The sequence below is a fragment of the Oxyura jamaicensis genome, chromosome 3 (genome assembly GCF_011077185.1).
Source record: "Oxyura jamaicensis isolate SHBP4307 breed ruddy duck chromosome 3, BPBGC_Ojam_1.0, whole genome shotgun sequence".
Lineage (NCBI taxonomy): Eukaryota > Metazoa > Chordata > Aves > Anseriformes > Anatidae > Oxyura > Oxyura jamaicensis.
The window spans coordinates 10,734,036-10,758,306 of NC_048895.1; the positions used below are offsets into that span (position 1 = coordinate 10,734,036).

Sequence of the window (24,271 nt, forward strand, 5' to 3'; positions counted from 1 at the left end):
CACTAAAATTTTAAAGACTCTAAGCTCATCTGACAGAGACCCTTGGCTCAGGTCATAAAAGCCCAGTAGACCTCCAGAGCTATTCTGGGTTCTACTACAAAGGTTGGACAAGTGCTTATAACTCTGCTTCTAAACCACCCCTGCTACAAGTGCCTGACTTCTTTGCTAACATCTCCACTTGTGGTGGGCACCTTTTGGTATCACCTGGAAAGTGCAGCCCACCACTGCTAGGCTCTCACAGGAGCAGCTTCTCCTGAACAGGAGGGGGATTTTGCATCAAAACCTTGTATCCTACAGAGATGCTTCCAGATGCAACTCACATCTGCATGCTTGCTCAACAGCAAATTTGCCAAGTCAACACTCAGGGCTGAAGTTTGGGCTTAACATCCAAAGCTCAAATGCTGCCATAAAGCCTCTTCTTTTACAGATACCTGCCCAATGGAAGAGTGCACCCACAGAGGAGCTAGCTATTACCTGCACATCATGCATCAGCTTTGAAACTGAGGTCAGCTTTCTAATTCAAAGAGGGGCAAATACTTATATATTAAAAAACAAACAAAAAAAAAGAGTAATATAACCTGAATGTGACATTTATTTTTACAACAGCATTTCCAAATTTTCCCAGCAAAAGGAAACTTGTTTTAGTACACGCTTTGTCTGCTGTGTGATGGTTTGCTAGAAAAGCTGTACTGACAGGCTTTGGTAGTATAGACGAGGCTTTTAGTTCATTGGTACCTGCCAGCCAAAATAATATACATGCAAATGCCTTAGCACCCAAATCAAGCTGCACAGCTGTGTTTTGGATGAAGAACAGGAGAAATCTAGATTACAGAGTCAAATTCCACTCTTAATTTTGCTTAAACATTTGAGCAAGAAATCCCACCATAAGAATAATCTTTCCCAAGGAAATTCTCTTCTCAGTTTAATTAATGGGCAAATTTACTTACCCGGGGGGGGGGGGGGGGGGGGGAAGATAGTTTGAAAAATTTGTAATAAACAGCAAAAAAGTTTCAGGGGAAGCAGAAGCTAATATTAACTTTTCCTTGGAACTGTAATTCCAAAAGTTACATACATTAATGTTAAGTTGTGCAAGTCCCAAATAATAGCAACTGTCTTAATTTCTTTAATTTAGAAAACTATTAGCAAAAAAAAGTTAAGTGGTAGTGACCCACTAAGCAACCTCTTTGAGTTCAACAGAACTCCTGAATTTGTCCTGTGGGTTTACATCAAGAAATCCTGTTACTGTAGTCAACATTTCTGCACTGTGAACAATGCAGCATTTAACTGCAGCACATATATTATACTGCAACTTTATTAGAGTGCCTGGGCTGTTTTCTAGGAAAAGAATAAAAGCATCTGCTGCTATTGTGGAAAGTCTCAGCTCAGTGTATTACTTCCACCTTGATAAGTTGCTCATGATTTAGCATGACTTCATCTCCTCCCTAGCAGCAGGAGCACTTTAAGGCATCCCTGTTTTTTCACCCCTCCCTCCTCTGCTTTTTATGATTCCTACATGTATGCCACTGCAGCAGGGTTGGAAGTGAACCCAGCTGTCCAGCCAGCAAGCATCATGGACTTGGCAGAAAATAAATAAATAAATCAACAATTATAACTTTGTAATCCATGGTACTGATATCACACACAGGATATCCCCTTCACCATACAGTTATCTGTGTTGGCTGCAAATTGGGTGCAGGCACAAGCCCAGGGATAAAGGAGGAGAAGAGGGGATGGTGGTAGATGACCTCTTGATGACAGATTGCTGACAAGCTGTTATTTAGACAATAACCCCACCCAAGAAAAGCACACGTTTGTTTTTAATGTTATTGAAAAATGTAACTACTTCAGCCAGGGCTTTGGGGTGCACAGCAGAGGCTCTGTGCTAATAGTCTTGAAAGAGACAATGATTTCCCTACAGAGCTTATGGTCTCTACTATACAGCAACGCAGTATGGACACAGAACAACTATAAAAGTGCAAATAAAGCATGAAGAAATGCTAGGACAAGTGCAGTGGTATCTCACAAATCTGAACTCCTTAACATCGGACCAGTAGAAAGTCATAAACTTGCATTTTTGTTAAAGCAAGCACACAGTCTCCAGACACACAATTAACTCTTTTCATGGTAAATTAGCATCTTGGGACAAAATGCAACAGAAGAAACCACAATTTAAAAGTGGTTTTACAAATCACAGTAATACTTGTAGTAGCATGCAGTGGGCTTGCAGTCTGCTAAACAAATTGCTAGACACCAAGTCCCAGGAAACTAAATAAGAACTTTGCATTTTAGTAAGTGGAAAATAAGGCTTGACTTTGCACCTACCTCAGAGCTGTTACAACAAAGTGCAGGCTCCAGGAAGTACTGAGAAGACAGCAGCTGAGATACCTCAAAGGATTTGAAGAGCCCTGAGGTGCCTCCTGAGCAGGCCAGCAGGCAGGTGGTGGCAACCAAAACACTTCTAATTCTGCTGATACTTTCTGCAGTGAGTGGGATTAGGCTCATTACAACCTCCCACTTCTACTTGTCTTTTTAAATATCCTCCCCCTTGGGGAAAAGCTATCACCTGCCCTGGCACAAGACATGCACTTTTCCAGGCAGGACATCTACCTCTTGGTGAAGGGACTGCTCACTTCAGTACATCAGGCTGAGTGAAAGGCAGATATGAGAAACCATCTCAAATCATGTACTTTTTATCTTGTCAGTAGCATAACACTCAGAATTTACACTAAAGGCAAAATATAGGAGCAAGGTAATCCATTTAGCCCTTTCAGCTTTATGCCTCAACTTTGTGCTAAAATTAGGCGACGTGGAGGTAAATCTCCAACCTCTCTTTGTCCACTCAGCAGGCAGTCTGCCCCTTAAAAACCTCAGGTTAACCACTCGGTCCCCAGGAAGCTGAATAACAGCATGGATGGTACCAACCCCCATGCTTTGCAAATCTGATGACAGGATTAACAAGAGCAAGGGACACTTCTTAGTGCCAAGGCCTATGCTAGAGCATAGCACACAGCCCAGCAAACTGACAGCAGGATTCACCACAGCTGACAAACTACTGCAGCAGGACCTATTTTGCACAGCTCCAGTCACAGCATGGCACCTAATGTCAAAAAGCATCTGACAACCTTCGTCAGTCACAAGAGCCAGCCTGTCTGAGAAACATGTGCCAGGCTATAGGCAAGAAAAAGCAAGACAGCTAGCTGAGTCTCTTGGATGAAGAAGCCGGAGTGCATCCCAGGATATCTGGTTCATCACTGGCTTGGTGGAACCATATTTATATATTTACAACTTTATGTATTAATTGGCTTGCTTGTCAAATGGAATAAACACATCACTATTGTTGCTGTGTTGTTGGACTAGACTTATTCATATGTGCATACCTCTTTGAGGCCATGAACATGAGCACATTCATTTCTAAGTTTGTCAGGGCAGGCAGTTACAATAGAGGCTCTAGCTTTCTGCTGAGTCTGTACAGAGATGGCTCTGTACTGCTCCTAGGTTTACCCTGTATGAGGGCAACAGCAGGGGGCAATAGTTCTCTTCTTTGGCTTGGAGTAGTTGGTCAAATGGCCATTTGATAGCTATATTGCATGCAGGCAAAAATTGGTCTCCAAAATGCACCACATGCCTTTATTTAAGGTAGGTTGTGAGGGTAATCCATTAGAGAGAAAAATCACAACATAATTAAACTGCTCTGTTAATTTTAATTAAGCTCATCACACCAGAAAACCTGATGAGTCTAAAGAAACATTTGTGGCTGGCATTCCTATATTTTTATTTTGCTTTTAAACAAAAACAAATGGCAACAACAAAAAACAACACTCATATTGCAAACCAACAAGCAGCTAAGTGATCCTTGTGAGCTTCCCCTCAAGTTGCTGCAGTCTGCAGTGAGCTCAGTGGGAGCCTATCCCTGTAATGAATATTGGTTATCATTTCCACGTGGTCATGCAAGCCACTGGGGCAGCAAATTACCAGTACGGGAGCTCTACCCATCAACACTGTCCTCTACCACAGAACCAGCTTTCACAGAAATATGACATTTGAATTACAAACACGGGACACAAAAGATGTGAGAGAAACTCAAGACAGGATCTGCTTTCCATTGACTATCCTACTCTTTAAAAATAAAAAATAAAAAAAAATCCATCTCTCTACACATGCACTTATAGGAATATTTTGTCATGCACACATTTGTAACATAAAACAAGGAGGTAGTACCAGTTTCTGTCGAAACTTATAAAAATGTAGATCCCTTTCAAAAATATTATCAAGAGTAAGCTGAGTATATTATACTTCTGCAATAAGCTTTGCTTTCATGAAAATCAATTAGACCCAGTTTTAAATTATTTTTGTTAATTTCTATTGTCTCAGATCCTTGATATCAAATCTGAGGCAGCTTGGTTCTAATAGTCATAAGATTGAACACCTCCACCATGACCACAAACATTGGAAACTGCCCACTGAAATGAAGACTTTGATATCTCAAGGCAGTGCCAAATTGAGCTGCTGCTGGTGAAAACTTAAATCCTCTGGAAACTACTCTTATGAAAAAAAAAAAAAAAAAAAAAAAAAAAAAAAAAAAAAAAAGAAACTCTGTAGTTAATCTGTTTTGCAATCAGTGAAGGATTTAGGCAGATAAGGGTGATAAAAAGACTGAAGAGACCTTCTCCACTACCTTCCTCAAGAGAGATGAGATAGGCTAGTAGCAAGACCAAGAGCAGCCTTTAGGTTTTGCTATGCAGTGTGAGGAGATGTGCTGCTGGAATGTACCTGCTGGAATGTACCAGCCTGCATAGGACCACTGCCCAGCTTGTGAGAGGCATGTAGTGGTGCTGCACCCAAAGACTTGACTTCATTCAGTTACCTCTGAGCCCTGTCCCTGCCAGTTTTGGCCCAGGTTAGCTGGCTGGCCTTTGGGAGTGACTGTCCACAGACAAAAGTATGTAAAGTCCTTGTCTGGGTGAGGGTAGAGGTGAAGTGAGTTTAGTTGTGTGAGTACAAGCTCATATTCTGCCTCTTGTCTTCAGGGACACAAAATTTGGGGCCAGCTGCATGTATAGCCACAACCTGCAGTGAAAGGACCAGTAAAGACACAACAATAATTCTCCATCAGCAACAGTCATGAAGGGCGGTCATAGAAAGAGTCACGTAAAACCACTGTAAGCAGATCTCTCTCTTGGTCTCTTTTTTTTTTTTTTTTTCCTTTCTAATTTACATGTTAAGTGGGATTTGACATAAGGAAACAATTTCACACATTAGTTTCAGAGCAAAAGTTTCATTTCATCCCCTGAAGTAGAAAACTGATTGCTTAAACCACATATTTTCCAATACATGCCCCAGCTTCAGGCCAACTAAATTTTCACAGGCATCACTCCAATGTCTCAATTTTCTTTCTCACTTCTCTCTCTCTCCTGTTTTTGCCTTCAGGAATCTGAATACTGCTAGTATTGCTTCTGGAATTTATCATCTGTATTTGAAGTGTTTGTACAACTAAGGAGCCTGTTTATAAATCAAGGAATTCTCAAAAGATGATTATGGAAGATAACATTCTAACAGATATGACAGTCAGTTTAGAATCTCTTTTATAGTCACCCCAATCCCATGTTATGAAAAGGTGTAAAGGGAAGACAAGCTCCTTTTGCCTAGCCTTTCAGATGCTCTTTTGGTTATTCCACTTTTACATATTCTTTAGGTCAAAAACTGGGGAAGATTATAATGGCTAGAATACCACCAATAACCCCAAGTCCTTCTCATGAGGGCTTCTCATCAATCCATTCATCACTCAGCCTGCATTGGTGTTTGGGCTTGCCCTAGCCCATGTACAGCCCTTGCACTTGGCCTGTGAGGTTTGCATGGGCCCACCTCTCAAGCCTGTCACGGTCCCTCTGGATGGCATCCCTTCCCTCCCAGCTTGGTGTCATCCGCAAACCCACCAAGTTACTCAGCATACCTTCTGTCCTGCAATAACGACACGATCTCCCAGCTTCAGGCCAAGCGATAAGAGCATGGCCTTGCCTGTGACATGATTATGGTTTGGAATCATGGCTTTTGAGACATCACATGACAAAGACACTGCATCCAGCAATATCTGCTTGATTTCTTTTGCACTGGCTGCTGCATATGCCATTTCCAGTGGCATATCTACTGGATCAGGAACCACATCCACTGGGATCTGCCCTTTGTCATTCCTAAAGACAGGACAGGACAGGACAAGGGGTAATAGTTTTAAACCAAACAAGTGTAAATTTAGATTAGACATAAGAAAAATTCTTTATTATGAGGGTGGTGAGACCCTAGAACAGGCTGCCCAGAGAAGTTGTGGATGCCCCAACCCTGGAAATATTCAAGGCCAGGTTGGATGAGACATTAGGGAAACTGTTCTAGTGGAAGGTGTCCCTGCCCATGGCAGGAGAGTTTGGGGCTAGATGATCTTTAGGGTTCCTTCCAACCCAAACCATTCTATGATTCTAAGAAGTCGGATCACAAATTTCCTAAGCCATTTTTTTTGCAGTTAGAAGAAGCAGCAATTACTCTGAACTCCTGAGAGCAGGGTCAGGGAAACCCTGGTTTTTGTGCTGCACCTGCAGAACACGGGGACCTTCATAAAACAGTAGTTTTCTTTCAGCAATATATTCCCTAAAAACATACGGTATATAATCATAAATGAAGTCCTGCTACACTTCACTGTACCAAGTGAAACAAAAGCCCCAAGGCTCTCATCAAAGTTAAAGCAAGACAAACTGTGCTCCAAATCCCCAGAAAACAAGAAAAATGTTTGAACTGAGAAACATAATCCTTTTGGATCCTATGTTGCTGCAGTGCCAGGTATTCATGTTCTGATGGAGAATGATGGCGCATAATGTCAGCACGTGATGTATATAACTCACCAGCAACATGAACAGTAGCCTGAAGTAACTGTACTACTGTCTGTTACTGCATGATGTTTACTAAATTTCATCATGCTGATATTCTTGGAAGTTTGACAACAACAGTTTAAGTGCAGTGGACACGGTTTAACTTAGTGTATTCTTTCGACTCTTGAAACTACACCTTCCACTTGCCTGTGCTTCTTCACCTGACTTAAAAATACAAATGTGTTTTTACCAAGATACTCTCTAAAGATTCAGCTAAAATAACTTGTTCAGAACAGAAAAGTTTTTTTTTTTTTTTTTTTTTTTTTTTGTTTAATGGGACTGTCCTGATTTGCATTTTGTGTGCTCTCAGATGTAAACATAACCTACCGTCATGCAAGCATCATTTCAAAGCACTCTCAACATATCTGTTGTACCAGGCTTTTCTATGCTATAAGAAGAAACACTTTGTTATTTTTTCTTGCTTTTCCTACTGTAGTGTTTGGAGGAACATAGTTATTGTTTCTAGAAGGAAGCACACAAAACTGCAGCATGTAAGTTACTTCAAGCAACTGATAATACACCATTGCTCATACTACACTACCACATATAAATGGCATTGTGCGTTCTGTAAACTAGTGGGTATTTTATAACTGCTGACTCCTTTGCCCCTTCACAGCTCTTCCAGAGAACTAAATTTAAAGACTTTTCACACTGAAAGGATTACACAGGAAAAGACACAGATAATAATAAAGCTGCTCAGCTGTTAGTGCTACAGCAGTAGTCATAGGCAAGTGTTAGTTGTTTTAAAAATATCACACTGTTAATTACTTAGGCATTAAGATTGGTTTAGCACCTCTACCTTATCGAGCATGAAAGCCATTAGCAGCTGGGCACTTGCTGTTGCTGCTTTGCAGCTGTGGTGTGGCATTTATTAAGAAGCTTTGTCTTAATGCTTGTGGTAAGCTGATCCTTTGAACTCTGTTACTTGTCCCTTTCAGCCAACTGATGTCAAAATTCACATTAGCTGTATTTTTAAATACATAATTCACTGGACCATGGGTCATCCTCTTTCACTTCATAGCTGATGACAGTTTGCAAAAAGAAAGTTTCCCTGGATGGTGCTTTCGCTTGGTATTAAAAAAGCCAGTGGACTTGCATATGGGGTAACATCCTTGACTGTTAAAAAAAAACTTTGGCAGGGCTATGTGTGTGGTCCTCATTGCCACATGTAACATCACTAATGTTAACACATTTGGAGGGAAGCTACCATTATTATCCATTTTACAAGTGATGCACTAAGGAAGAGAGATCACTGCTTGTCCAAAATTGACCTGGGAGGCACTTGGCAAGCAGAGGGTTGCAGCCAGGCAGCCCAGCTGTGCACACAGCAGCATTACCTAGCAGCAGCATCACCAAAGGGGAAATGTGCACAAACTGCTTAGCTTCATGTTCTCAGTTTTGAGCATATTATGGAAAGCAACATCATCCCGTCAAAAATGACATTTTTCCAATAGACTCAACATACCTATACGTATAGTCACTGGGACAGCTATTAACTACAGATGTTATGTCTTGAATTATGAAATTATCATCACTTCTTTGGGTTTTCATTACTCATTATTGCAAAGAGTTCTGCAATGAGCCACGTAAATGCTGTTACACTGTTTTTGATGAGATTGCATGTATGAAGAAGAAACTTTCTCTGCTGGACCAGGAATGTAATAAATGAAGATAGCAGAACTTCTGGCTTGGCTTTGCAAATACCGGTTGTTTAATGAAATTACCCATGGAAATTCATTACAAGAAATTTTCTGGCAATTCTAAGGTGGTATGTAAATACACTCATGAATCACAAAATTGAATTTAAACTTCTATGCTTACCAGTTGCTCAAAGGAAAACAATTCTAATGATCCTTATGCAGCAGATTATATTAGACAGCCCTTCCTAGTACAGTGTTTTTATTTGATATGGTTGCCATTATTTTTTTATTTTTATTTTTTCCTGTAGCTTTCAACTAGAATTTGCTTGCAAAAATTGACAGCAATTCTTCACAGAGGGTTGAAATCTCAGCCCTAGTTCTTCACATCCCCCTCCCTCCCTTTAATTTTGGGTGAGCTACAGTCCCTCTCCATAAAGTGGGAGTAATTACATTTACTTACATTGCTCTAGGAGCACCACAGTAAGAAAACGGTCATGTTTGTGAAAGCCAGCCAGAGCAGAAGATGGGAATAGACCTCACTCCTTGCTTCTTCCTTCCACCACCTGCTGGCGAGCAGAATGAACACCCTTCGCTGCTGCCTTTACATATTTAGCGGGGCTCATCTGATGGGAGAGTATGATCCATCCTTACAAATAATAAAGAGAAAATGTAAAGTGTTAAAATCTTTTACCAGTTGTAAATGTTTGAGCAAACCTTTTACCCTCAAGGCTTTAATGACCAGTCTCTATTAAACTGCAAATGCCAGACAAGTCTGATGGGAAAAAATAAAATCTCCTACAAGCAGGAACCCCATACCAAAGAAATTTGTTTTCCTGTGGAAAGGGTCTCCCTAGAAGTTGTATGACTGCTAGCTAGGTAACAGCAATAGTTCTTGCAATTTCCAGTCAATGTATAGAATCTTGGAAAAAGCCTAGGTATTTTAAAACATTAAGTCAAACAACTCAATCCCCTGTGTATAAGGGGGATAGGAGGGGGTAGACATCGAGAGTGAGCGAGGTGTAAATCTGGAAAAATGTGTTGTTTTAGCATGGCATAGCAAGCAACTTATTTCAAAATTGCACTTATTTTTTCTTTTTCTTTTTTTTTTTTTTTTTTTTTTTAGTTCTATTTGTAAATCTTTGCAAGATTTACAAAACAAGGCAGTTTAAATGACTCAGCTCACCCATTTTTATGTTACTACAAGGATAAACAACAACATGCTGTGTTTTGGGGGGAATATATAGCATCAAAGCACAAACAATTCAAAGATTGCTGAATACATTTTACTTCCAGCAACCAGAAGCTCTGCCTATGGACTGAATCCAAGCATGCAAAATTTCAGCTTGGATGCATTTGCCAAAATTATAAGCACCTAAACAATAAGGGCTTTGTTGCGATAAGGATGCAACACACACCTATTTATGCTATAAACAAACTAAACTGAATTAGGATTATTGGTAAACTCTCCTCTCAGATATAAGTGCATTGACAAATTAAAGATATTTACAACCTTAGATTGAAAACAGAACATGAAATTTGAATACTTTGATGGACCTGGCTAATCATAACTGTTCCTATGCAGACACAATTCAAATCAACCACATGTTTTTTTTTTTTTTTTTTTTTGGCTTTGCTGTCTGATGATTACAAGTGCAACGAATGAGTAGGTCTTAGTTCAGTTCCAAAAGCATGATGATGCCCACCATGGAGGTGGCAGTGCCAGCATCAAGAGCCCCATTCCAAGCCCACGAAGTCCATCTGAATGCCAAGTACACTACTGCTGTGCAAACCTAATGCTTTTGACTCCAGTCCCCTACAAACACACTAGTCTGCATCTGGAGGCATCCTGCTGAGACAAAACTGCATGCAGGAAAAGCACAGTGCAGGTCAGGAAGCAAAGCTTGTCCCCCAGGGCTTCCCCCTTGCCTGTCAGTCTGGCAGCAGTTGACCTTGCTTGCTCCCTTCCCAGTCATGCCTTCATGCCTCGCTCTCAGGCAACACCAAGTCTCACACTTACTGGACTGTGAAATAGCCCCCCCCCATTTTTTTTTTATTTTATTTTTTTTCCCCCTCTCATTTGTGTCTCCTTGAGGAGCTGTGAAATTGGCACAGAGAGGAGGTAAGGGGCTGTGCCATCTTTGGCAAGAGCTGCGCTTGCTCTCCCAGCCTTGCTGATGGAAAAGTTTCCCTGCAGCAGGGGCACAGAAGAAATAGCTCTGGCCAGCCCCCCATGAACCTCAGAGTAATACATGGACTTTTCATGGCTTTCTCCATGAAAGAAGAAGAAAGCTTTGCCCATCCAGGCAGCTAACAGCAAGGCAAATGTCTTAACCATTTCAAGATTCACCACAGACTGCACCATGAAAGCAAGTCCCAGCCTGTGTGATCCCAGCAGGTCCCTACTCTGGTGCTCTTGTTTATGGGTGCTGCTACAGGCTGGTAGCTACTTACCACCCTACCACCACGTCCCCCATTCACTGGATGGGCTATGGAGCACACAGCAAACTCCAGGAGAAAGTGAGAAATCCTGCTGTCATCAGACCTGTCCCAAGAGGTTGGCATCCCGTAGTTACCCAGGCAGAGGCACAGCCACTTGTCCCCACTGCTCCAGGTCCCAGGCTGAGTTACATGGCTGGGGAGAGACAGTTACTCCAGGTGGCTGTCACTGGTGTCCTGGGTGGCAGGGAGCACCCAGCCACAGACAGCAGAAGACAGAATTAATAGTCTTTCCCTGCCTAATTAGTCAAAGGTTTAGGCATTTGGTTTTGACACGGTAGAAAAATACTTGAAGCTTCTGTTCAGTATCTGATGCTTTATATCTACAGGGATTTTAGTCTGGCATTTTTGATGAGTCTTACACTCACCCCCAATAAACATATATCTTTGCTCTTGTAGAAAACATCCTAAAAGGAACTTTGAGGAAACATTTGATAACTCTTCCATTGCTTAATAATATCCCCTTTGGTTGACAGGATGATATCAAGACTTCAGATTGGAAGCTGGTGAAGTGTTCAGATCAAAAAGGATGAATTTATTTTAACAGTAATCTATATCTGCTATGTCAGACACTGTGCTGCGGCACGTCCTGCTGTGTGCAGTATGCCACTTATAGAGCAATGATAAACCTTTCTAGATGGTGCCTAGCACAAAGTGTTTACCAGAATATAGATTGCTGTGAGATATAGTTAAAAGTTGCTCAGAAATAAGAGATCAGGGAGGCTGACCATTTGTAAGGAGGTCAGTGATGATTTTTTTTTCTTTTCCCAGCAGCATCTAAGTGCAATAAAATATCAGAGCAAGAAAGAATTGCTATAGCAACAAAAGTATGTTCTCCTAATGGAGGCTTTGTAACAGCCGACTACCACTGGAACTTGAAGGGGAAGGAATAAAATCCATCACTAAAGTAGGAAAAGGAAAAACATTAAAAATTAAGATTTTATTGTTCCATGATTTATGTTGATTTATTTCACATCTCCCTCCAGATGATCTGCCAGTAATTCACTGCTCTTATTTACTTTTTCACACACAAAATTTTGGGAACTCAGAAAAACAGTGGTGTGAATGATGCATTAGTAGCTATATAATGATAAAGATTTGCATTTCACAGTAGTTTTATTGTTAGAAATACTAGGAATTGGGAGATTATATGCTATACACAGCAAGAGGCCATCCTTCCTGTCAGGAAGAGATTCACAATGATCGAACTCAAAGGGAATTGCCACTGAGAGATGAAGAGACAAACTCGGGGTCACCTAGCAAGCCAGCGGCATTGTCAGGACCAGAGCATAGCTCTCTGGTTCTCCATCCCCTACCCAGCAGCCATTAAAGCTTTCTAGAAACCCAATCACAACACTTCAGGGTCAGCTACAATACAGGGAAGGTGTTTTGTGTCACTGTTTAAGAGTTCACTGTTAAACTGTCTCAGCTAACTATTGCACCCATGCTATGCCAACGAGCCCTCATACTCACAGAGACATTAAAACCATCATCCTCTTTCTTCCTTTCTTCCCTGTGACTCAGGTTGTGGTACCAGTAGCAGCAGGGAATACGAAAACTGCAAGATCAGGGGAAGTTTTGCCTTCCATAGTCATTACACAGGATATCTGGAGAAAAAAGAGAGAAGACAGGTTAAGAAATCTAACTCTGAGTTGCAACTAGAGGAGTTTTCTCCTCTGCTTCTGGCTTGAACAAAGATTCAATCACCTTCAAAGGTATTTTATCCTGTCAGAGGCAGCCCTTGTCCTGTGTGGTAATGCTATTTTATGCTGGTCCTCAAATTATAATCTAAGTTAAAAGAAATTCCTTATTCCGTGGATGATCAAACCGAAAAACCACATTAGGGCCTGTGGCAAAGAGGAGGAAAGCAGCAGCACATTCTGAATAGCAAAGTCCTACTGACCTGGTTGAGCCTTGACATACTCAGGACAGAGAACAGAAGAAGGAAGTACTGGAGAAGAAAAACCAAAAGTCTATTTGAAAAGATTCTCTCCCCACAGAGAAAATATTTTCAGGCACATTTTGCAAAGGAGCTCATTTTATGTTGTCCTATTTATAACTCACAAGTCTCCATAACAAGCAAGCTCCTTAGAGGAAAGCAAGTGTGATTTGAACAGCATTGTACATCACAGTTCGATGTTCCCACTCTGGCTATGATTTATAACAAAAGCATAGCATTGTGGGTCAGTCAGTGAGGGACATTCTGCAGCAAAGAAAATTGAATAAGTTAAAGTATTCTTATGTGTGTGAAGGGCATTTTTATTTAAAGTTAAAGAGAAAAAGGTTTCAGGCCCACATCATATTAGACTAATAGGCAGGTCTTTCCCATTTTTCAATAGCTTCTGCTAATGAGAAACTATTAATCTCCTCTTTAAAACTAGGCATTGTATCAAATAATTGAAAAGCTGAAAAAAGGAAAATATGATTGACCAATGAATGACCAATTTGCTACTCACTGTCAGTGAAACAAACAGTTTCATTGATAGCTTCCCATAGGCAGCAGAGGGTCAGCTCAGGTTAAAGTCATGCTGATGAGAATGAGTCCTGAGCACACCAGTCAGCAGCTCCTTTGGTGGGAAGGGGCAGAGAGGAGGCAGATGAGCATTCTTCCCACAACTGTTCTTGTAAACCTAAGGCACAAACTGTGGCATATTAATTAATAAATTTGTTTATTTTTATGGTGATCTCAGAAGAAACAGGTGCCTATTTAGAAAGATCAAAGACAACTGAAATTCAGTGGGTCCTTCACTTACACCGGAGTCAGCTTTACAGGCTGCGGTGAGGATCATTATACACCCAAATGATAACGGAGCACAGGTTGCCCAAAGAAGTTGTGGATGCCCCATCTCAGGAGGTGTTCAAGGCAAGGTTGGATAGGGCCCTGGGCGACCTGATCTAGTGGGTGGCATCCCTGCCCATGGCAAGGGGGTTGGAATTGGATGATCTTTAATATCCCTTCCAACCCAAGCTATTCTGTGATATGTTTCTAATAAATTTTCCCATGTGCTTTCTACCATCCTTTTCAAGTTGCCACTGCCTGCAAAGCTGCTGTCTAGGCACCACTAGCACCGAGGGAAGAGAGAAAGAGCTCTAATAGCATTCAATATCTCTTGTTACAGCTTCTCAATTCCCAGAAGCAGCTCCTGTCATTGCTAACACCAGAGCTCAAAGGACAATCACAGGCACTGTTTGAACCTATGTAATATGGTAATGCTGCTCATCTTCAGAGATTACTGACCCAGCTCAGTTGGGTGCACGGGTAACCAGTGCCCCTTGAGACTTCCCATACAAGACTCTAGCAGCTATGACTGCAGGACACAGATGTCCTACCAAAGCAGCTGTGGGAGACCAGTAGGATGCCCTGCGGTGCCTTAAGTGCATATGTATATCCGGACTACTGACTCTTGCCTCATCTTTCAGTGGCATATAGCTCAACTACATCACAATTTAGCATGGTCCCTTCCCAAATAAATATTCTTGGTTTTGACATATTGTTTATTCACTCATGGATTCACTGTCTGAGCATGGACCTGCTCTCTCCCACTTGAGAGCTTCCCTCAGTGAGTAACATACTGATTGAAAGGACCAGCTCTTTGAAAGGGATGTTCTTCAGGTGTTGTAAAAGCATTGGGATTTTCTGGAAATAACTTTTTTTTTGCTCTAATATGACATAATATTAAAGAAACTGCAGGCACTCCTTATACTGTTGTTGATAGAATAGCCATTAGTTGGAGTTACAACATCCTTTGCTGTTTTCCCTGTCTTCAGGCTATACAAATCTACTACCATGACTAGTGCTCAGTCAGGCTTTGCTATCTTATTTTTCTCCTCAGACAAAAGCTGCTTTAATTTAAGTTATTATACAGTGTGTTTACTTTAACATGAAGGCACATGACAAAAACATGAAATAAAGACTAGTTCCTCAAAATGAGTGTTATAAAACAAAACAATACAAAATGTCCCTTCCACTTACTTTGTTTGCAGATGATCACATTTGTGTTGTGGGCACAGATTTACCCTGTTCTAATCAAATTTCTATTAATAGAAATAAATTTAAAAAAAAACAAAAACAAACAACTCTGACTGTGATAAACACCCACAATTATAGCACTTGATTTTCTCTTCCATAACTTAGCACAGCTTCAGTCAGTAAACTCTCTCTTCTCAGGAGAGGAAATTTTAATCCCTGAATTTCTGCACAACAATTTGCAGGGTATATAGTGTGCTCCTCTAACTCATTTCATGTTGTCATTGGTGCCCAAAGCAGACATTGCCAGTCGTACAGTGAAATGTCATTCTGTCATGCTGGGCTGTAATGCAAAATTCATACTAATTTCAGGTCATTGGAGAACAGATTGTGAATCTTCTCTTACTCTTGAGCAGGTTATATCTGAAGTCCGTTGCTGTTTTTGCTCTCTGCTAAAGGTTTTTATTCAGCAAATAAATAATACACTGCACAAAGATAAATTATATGTATATACATATAAGTGTAGCACTCAAAGTTGCCCAGAAATTATAAGTTGGAGAAATACACAAAACAGCTACCCTTTTACTTAATGCTTCATGTAGCTTACCATTTCTAGCTGGTAGACAGTGTTGGAAAGAGAAAACCTGTAGACAACCCCTCTGCAATCTTTTTCATCCTTAGAAGAGCTGGGCAAATTCTCCTGGTGAGAACTGGAGGAAGCACTCACTGCATCAGCCCTGACCTGGTGGGCTCAGTGCAGGCTTAGCTCCTGGTGGCAGTGAAGGGCTGTGCTGTGGGTAGGCAGGATACCATTCTGCTTCTCCTGCAGCAGAAAGAGAAAACACAGAAGGGAAATAAAGAGCAAAAAATTGGAAGAATGAGAACAGTGGAGGGCAGGGAAACCAGGACTGTGTTAGGAAGGATAAGTCCTGGAAAGGTAGAGGAAAATAATAATATTAGTGGTAGAGGGATGGATTGGGTAGAAGAGTGGTGAAAAGAATAAAAATTGAAAATAAATGAGTGAGCAATGGTCACAAGGGCAGAAAGCAGAAAACATATGCACCGAGCAAGTCCCATGAATATCAACAGGCAAAAAAAAAAAAAGTTTATTATTCCTACCCATCCTACTTATTCATGAGATTCTTGAGTATCATTTACTAGCATTTCTCTAAAAGCAGTGTGAACACATAGTGAATGAAATCTATTTTGTTTTTCTTTTTGTATCTACATGATAAAGTAAATAAAGCTTCATAAAAGATGAGGTGTGCGTTTGTGGGGGTTGTATTACAATGAGATAAATGAACACTCTATAATGCTCTGAAAACCTTCATAACAATTCTTGTTTTCACGATGAGCCATACACTAGGATTCTGGCCCTCATCAGTTCATTGTGACAGAAAGTCTGGACATTTTAATTAAAACTCAGAAACCAAATTTACAATCTTGTCTGGGGCTAAACTCATATGAAAATTGTGGTCGTTCAGTCCATGGTAGAATTCAATACTTTTTCCTTTTAATGTGAAATTTGAATAAGTGAATTGAAATAATTTGCATTTTTTCATAACGATCAGGAAGCTGAAATAATGAAAATGATCATTAATATTTTAATTGAAGAACAAAAATACTTTAAAGCAGTCTTCAGATTTCTCTTATGTTTTGTTAAAAGACACTGATAGTATAATGTCATTGTAATTTACAGAAATACATTATAGATTCACAGATTTGCTATTCATAAAATTCATTGATGCTTTTTCTCAAAAGTGCTTTACAAGGGATTTAGAAACATCTTTAATCTTGGAAAATAACATTGTACTTTGTGATTAAATATCTCCATAGCATAGCTGTTAAGATACTAATATACATCATAAAATCAAAATCAGGATATAGCACAGTATAAAGGTTTTTCCTAAATTGACCATTTCTGTCATTACTAATGCTTTATTCACTTATTATTGTGAAGTTTCTTACAGCATCACAGAGCTTCTCAGAGCAGCACACTTCACAACAGCCAGTGGTGGTGCTGGAATCTATCTTGTATCAAAAATTCATTGTTTAAGTTTCAATCCAAGTGTTACTATGTCCTTTTAGTCAAAACCTTGAAACTCAGAATAAAATGAGTTTGCCTTAGTGCGAAAGCTGAATATTAGTGCAAAACAATACTGTCATTTTTTATTTTTTTTTTCTGTTACCTGTTTTCAAGGCATCTAAGTATTAGAACAAAACACGATTGCATTTTACTGATGTTCAAGCAAAGTCTAAAATAGTGATCAACAGACTTTAAAACTTCATCCAGGATGGTATCCAGAAAGTGGTACTTATACATGCATACCCTTGCTGTTACACAGTCCCCATCTTCCACTGCCTAATACCCTGTAAGGACTGCAGGAAGATCAAAGAATTCCTGAATTATTTCAAACCATTTTACTTTTAGTGCTCTTTAACATTATATAACCAGCCATAATACTTTAAAAACAAACTATTCAGATATTCAAAAAATGGAAGGGTAGAAGGTTGGCCTAATTCTTAAAATGTACATTTTTCTCCAAAGCTATACTGATGAATTTTTAACTTTTGTTTTTATTATAGTTTAATTGGATCTTTATGTTTCTGCTTCATTGTTACCTGAGAACACCCGATGACACACTTCCTTTGACCATTAAATACAGAGAGCAGACCAGGAAGTATTGTCAGTGAAGCAATTTCCACAACACTTGAGATGACAAATGTATACAATATAGAAGCCACATACATTAATGCATATTATCTACAGAACTGACTGTAGACTGTATCTGACTGCCAGAGGTGCAGGCCTAATAACTGCAGAACCCTTTAAATCCAAACTAATTTATTTTCAGAGAAATGGGGCATTGACATATGCTGATTATAATTTTTAATAATGCAGCAGGATTTCCACAATTATATTCCTTTCAAAACCTATAATTGAAGAAGAAATACTGGCCTCAGTAGGACTGATGTGCACATAACTGGGGGCTAAATGCTGGCGTATCTCCAAATTCAACACCCAGGGCTTGCCGCAGCCTTGACCTGAAAGGAAGGACCACAACCATCTCTTATAGGAATGCATGTTTGCCACTGGCAACCCATCCCAAGGGAAGCATGGGGGCACACTGATCCTTGCTGCTGTATGAGCAGTTTGGGACTCACATCTGCCCCTTTGCCTGCTCCTGTTCACCCAGCGCAGATGATGCCCAACATTGGTGAGCAACTGCATGACAGTGGCTCTTGAGGTACCAGCACTGCTTCAGCTGAGTTCTGCTCTCACATACCATGGAACAACACCGAAGGTGTGAGTAACCTCTGCTTTTGCAAAGTGAATTAATATCTGATGCTGAGAGGTAAGCAATTAATTTGATGTTTGGTTTGATCGTATTGTGCTGACCAAAGAGACGGGTGCACAGCATTCCTGAAAACAGGCCACTTGCAAGCAAGAAGTATAATTATATGTCAAGAGGCTCATGAGTTTTCTCTGGAAATGAAGAGATTTTTGTCTGAACGGCAAAATGTGCAATATGGAAGGAATTTTTGAGAATCAGCTTTCACCTTCCCACAATGACCAAAAAGCTCCTCCTGAAAGAATTATCATATCTAAACTCCTAACCCAAGTGGCTAAAAAGGCACTTCTTATCAGTGCTAGTAAAGTCCCCCTTTGTTCTGTGCCTCACCTCAATAAAGAAAACAGTTCATCTTTCAATCAGTTTGCAAACATGGGGAATCATCTCCCTTGATTTGTACCCGCTGCCTCATTCCCATGTCTCAATTCGCCTGCCCTTGCTCCACATCCTCCACAATGCAACCTTATCTTCACAAAACAGAGAAACAACTACCTCCAGATGCCCTGCCAGTGCCAATAAACTGGAAAGCAGGGAAGGAATAAAGGTACATTTAAGGTACAAAGACTTAAATACTCCTTTTGGAAACCGAACACTTCACCACCCTAAGGTCAAAAAATATCAAGTTGTTTCTGAACTTCCCTCTCTCTGAAAATGCAATCATGCTGGTTAATCTTAATATAACTTTGGCAGCTATCATCTTATTTTTTATGTAATCCTTAAAACTTTTCTAATGGTAGGTACACGAGTGAGAAATAATAGCTTGTTACATTTGTGTAACAAGCAACACTCATGCTTTGTCCAATTCATTATTACACTGTTTTTCTCTCTTTCTGAAGTTATCAGAGGTGAGACTGAAAGCCCAGCCATCACACCACAGCTTAAATGTTCCAGTAAAACATCACTTCTTTTTCTATCCTTCCCCCTTCTCCTTCACTTTTTCTTCTTTTTTAAACCAAAAAAAAAAAAAAGCATACAGGATGGTGACCACGTATGTTGTCCTGCAAGAGACTCAGCCTTATCCCAGCACACTATTTACTCTGTTCTCAGGGCTTAGTCTGTGCAGCCCCCATCACAGCAGATTGACTTCTGTTGATTCTGCAATTTAATTAAGATGGGATATAGTTGGACCCCACATAGACATCAGATAGACACCCTGGTCTCATATTGAGAGTGAAAAGAGGATCACTGAATGAAAAAAATGCATCAGAGACATGAGTGCTAAGTTCAGGGAGTGTCTGGGCATGTGTAGTTGTTTTTTTTTTTTCCCTTTCATCCCTCTTCTTAAAAACATGTTATAAAGCCTGATACATGAAAAATATGAGCAACTATTGCAGGTAAATTTTGCATCTGTTGCCTATTCCATAGCCTGCCCTGGCACGGTGATGGGTAGCCCTGCCTTCCTCTGCCTGAACATCCTTCCTCCCCAGTAAAAGACAATCTGTTTCCAGAGAGAAATGTTATTTCCAATTCAGCAAGTGCTGCTTAAAGCAAAGGTCACCATTAGTTTTGGATGTTCTAATGCACTTTATATATAATAGTTCTATATCAACATTATATTTCAGAAAATGAGGCCATTATATTTATTCCACCTAGGTTTCTTAGCACGCATTTAAAATATGTTTTCATTAACTTGTGGTAGCCATTATATATTTTAACAAAAGGCTCAAAGGATTTTATCTTAGAGTTTCCAAGGTGGTTTTAGTTTATGATTTTGCCTTTAGCCTATATATATTATTTGAAATTTAAAGTTTTGAGCCCCAGTGGTATACGTGTTTCAGTGACAAAAAGAAATTAAAAATATGAGTCCCAGCACATGCTGCTGGAAAGAAAAATTGAAGGTCAGATAATGTTGGACAGACAGAGCTCCCAAATGATTGAAGAGGGGTAGGTAACTTAGCTCCAGACTCTGCACGTGACTGCAGACTGCTGCTTGAATAGAAATCTCTCTGCAATGTACAAAGGCAAGTAACTGCTTGTTGATTATTAGGGCTAGGGTAATTTGGATATGTGTATATCACTTGCAGTTGACTGACAGTCATAATACAATATTTAGCAGCTGGGAATTTTTGTTGTAATCTTAAAGCAGTTAAACTATTTAAAAGATATTCCTTTTGCTGAATATGTTTTCATTGAAAAAGTAGATAACAGGACTAATTTGCAACAGAAGTGGAGCTTAATATTTCAAAGCCCTTGAGACCTGATTAGACCATTGCACTCTGTACATAATCTCTCACTAAACTAAACTTGTTGGTGTTTTGGTCATATATAAAAGCACTGAGATTTTATATCTGCAATAAAGCAGGACTCTGAGCTCCTTGGTTTGTAAGCAAGAAAGAAAAAAAAAAAAAAGTTATTTAACAAAAGAATGAGATAGGGATGAAATGTGAATGTTAAAACAGACTAAAAATTGATTGGCACAAAATTTTTACTCTAGCTGTAAGTTTTCCAAGTAGACTGCACTTACTGGCCAGATGAATAATTACATGCTTCTCACTCTGGAGTCTTTAGGCCAAATGCTGCTCTCAGTTACCCAAATATAAATCTCAAGTAAATCTATTGATGTTATTGATGTTACCGTAGAGTTTTGCCAGCTTCACTAAGAGCAGAATATGATGCCTTGTTTACAAAATTAAGCTCTGAAAGGTACATCTGTGTGTGCATTTTGATTTGCCAATAAAATAATTTTATGGATCTAAATTTATGCAAATACTTCAAATTTAAATCCAAAGGAGACCTTCTAGTCTTGTGTTCATTAAAGATTATGCACCATTTTACAAGGAGGTACTCAAAAATACAATATGGAATACAATTAAAAGGAATAAATTCACAGAGGTTTCATATTTTACAAAGTCTTTGTGCCCCAAGTGCCTTTAGTTGACTGCTCCCCCAGGAGCTAGCAATATACGTGCTCCCTGTCATCTTTTTTGATTACCTTACAAACATTAATAAATTTCCTCCTCCTAACTGCTGAGGGAAGAGAGATGCCATTACCACTAGTTCACTAATCACACATGGAGTCAAAAGAACTCAGAAGACTGTCTGAAGGCCAAGTGTAGGGATGCAGACATGGAGAGAAATGCAATTTTGCAGTAGCTCCTTAGTGGCATACAAGCCTTTCTTAGGGGTTTCATCATCATACAAGGATAAGGGGAGCAGGAAAAGATCTGTGCTAACTCCCACATCAACACAAAGTAGCTGCTGTTTTAAGCACATAGGCATTAATTTACATTGTTGGGTACACTTATACCTGAGAGTACACAGCTTCTTGTAGCTTGCTCAGAGTCTCTGAAGGCAGAACAGTTTACAAAGTACCACAGCTTCTTTCCCCTGCATAGAAAACTTCAGCACTGCAGGTGAGGTGTTTGGGGAGCACATCTCAGAAAATAAAAGTCACACCAGTTTCCCTATATGAGGATCACCTGCAGGCTCTCACACAATTTTTATGCTTAAAACCACCCTGATTAAAACAAACCTTAAGGGACATCTGGAGATTAAGAAATTCATTTCTTAACTAGGCATTTGAGAAAAATGGTGAAGGAAGAAACACATTTCATTTTTCCTCAAAGAAACAAGACATCAATTCCACAATGAATATAGCTATAAATTATCATTTATTGCCTTTTAAAAAAGTATCTTTAGCTTGCCTTTACAACCTCGTAGTACTTCTGTAGGGTGGAGAACCAAATTCTTGCTAATTGCAGGAGCTAGCCAGCTGTTGATAAAATGGCTTTGCTAGCATGTTATTGGGGCACTAAAAATAACAAATTATGTGTATCTGCTGGTGCTGCCAACCCTCACGCTACTTAGCTTTGAAAGATCTTTCTGTTTGGATTAAATTAAATAATATCTGTGTAAAGAGATCTAGTGAAGTCGACGAGTCTACTGACTCACACCCAACTCCTACTAAACTATCAGCTTCCCTGATGCTGGTCAGTACAAGGAGACAACTGCCAAAATTGCTTCAAATCAGCTGGTGCAGAGCCATGACTACCTCAGCCAGAGCAAATCTCAAACAAAGCACCCCTAGCCAAATAAATTTTAATAGGACAGAGAATACAGTAACTGTTTAGGTAGGTCAGAGGTAGCAGGCAAGTCCTAAATTCACCAGCAGCAATGTGCTGAGATCAGCCACTGAAACAGTGGTACTCAGAGCATGACTCGTGGGGATAGCCTGCACCATCACAAAGTACCTTCCACAGTACTACCAGACATGACAAGGTGAAATTTGGTGTCATCATTTGAAAAGCTTTGAAATTTTCTGAGTTATTTTATCCTCCTTCCCCCGAAAATACTGAGATGATCTAAAAATATTCATGGAGTCGAATGTTGCTGCCAGTGGTGTAGTCAATAACAATCTGCTTATACTGTTCCAAACTAGCATTGGCGATTGACATTTGCGTACTTGAGGGATGTATGAGCTGATACTCTATATTTTTCAGGTGTTTCCAGCTACTCCTGAATTTACTAACCAAAATGTTTTCAAGCTGCAGTGTCCATAGAGCCCATCACTGTAGACCCCATAAGTAACTCTTGAATTTTGCACACCAAATTTTCATGTCTATGTGTCTACTGTATTTTTCTTTCATTTGAAACATGGGTTTTCAGGAACTGAATTTCTAATTTATATTAATATCAGTCAGATTGGAAGTTCATACATCAAAAAAATATAATCCTTCCACACCTCCTCGCAATGTTCTCTCCATTCCTACCTAACATCTTTCCTCACAACGCCATTCTACACAGAAGACAACTAAGTGGGACGCTTTTAAGGAAAGCCAGTATTTTATTTTTGCCTGAGAAAAAATGAATTCATGAACCATATAGAATATAAATAAAAGAATAAACAGATGCCCACTTACTGGAAGACAAATGGGATGTACAATTTCATAGTTTTACTGTTGCTTTCGGTCCAGTGGATCTCTCTATTTCTACAACACAAGCCATCCTCCCCATGTATCAGCACATTGCTGAGGCTAACAGCAAACAGTGCTTCTATAATGCTAGCCTGTCACCATTCCAGGCAAATTCTTCAGCAAGACTGTTTCTAACAGGAGCGAAAATTTTAAATCTGGAAGAACAACAAAACATACATAAAAACAAAAACAAACCAAAACAAAAAACCAGGGAGCCGAAGTTCTTCAAATGAGAGCAAAAACCTTTTCTAATTTTGAACATGACAGAATTTTCCATTTCTAATTACTATGCAAGAGTAATTAAGTCATCTGTACAGAACATTTTCGAAGAAAAATGAGATAAATTCTCAATCCTGTTTCTCAGATGAGTAACCACACAGAGTATCCAGGCAAAAAGGAGGTTTTCCAGCTTCAATTCAGTGCGTCTCCCTCGGCATAGCACTGTCTTTACAGAAACCTTTGTCTTTACAAAAATCAGCTGAAAACAAATAGGATGCAATACTCCTGGTATTTATACAGTACAAAGGTTTGAAAAACCTAGATGCTTAGACTATGAAACTTGCTCCTTTCAGATGTCCCAGATAGCAGAAGATACTTTTGTCACGTCACTGCACTGTGAGACAACCTGACATGCTTTTATGACAAGTGATTTATATGGATATCAGTCTCCCAGGTGCTTCATGGTATTTATATATCTTACATCACCAAACTGTAGCACGAAAAACTTGTTTTGTTGAGTTTTAGGAGAAGCATCTGCTCAGCTTCCCATGCTGTTGTGCTAGGAGTCAGCTAGATGGTGCTCACGGGGTAGCAGCCAATGTCCACAGACAGCACTAGGATTTTGCTCTGGGCCTCTTCCCTGCCTCCGACATCCTACACAATCTAAGCAAATTATCACAGCTGAAAAATCAGGAGTGGGAGGAAGGGGACAGATGAGTGTAAGGAAGCTATGCATCTCAGATATGGTACGAGCACAGAGCCTTACACA

At 39.8% G+C, this 24,271-nt stretch overlaps 2 long non-coding RNA genes across 2 annotated transcripts in view; both read right to left on the reverse strand.

The window, feature by feature from the left end:
• Positions 1 to 8,796: 8,796 nt before the first annotated feature.
• LOC118163523 lies at positions 8,797 to 15,843 on the reverse strand. Its single transcript, XR_004749094.1, has 3 exons — positions 15,625 to 15,843; positions 12,524 to 12,657; positions 8,797 to 9,200 (listed from the first exon to the last, which is right to left on the reverse strand). It is a non-coding gene; the product is annotated as an uncharacterized LOC118163523 (long non-coding RNA).
• A 5,688-nt stretch (positions 15,844 to 21,531) lies between these two features.
• LOC118163524 overlaps positions 21,532 to 24,271 on the reverse strand; it is a 78,545-nt gene continuing 75,805 nt past the window's right edge. The window contains exon 3 of the long non-coding RNA XR_004749095.1: positions 21,532 to 21,745. This is a non-coding gene — a long non-coding RNA (uncharacterized LOC118163524). The remainder of the gene's footprint in view (positions 21,746 to 24,271) is intronic.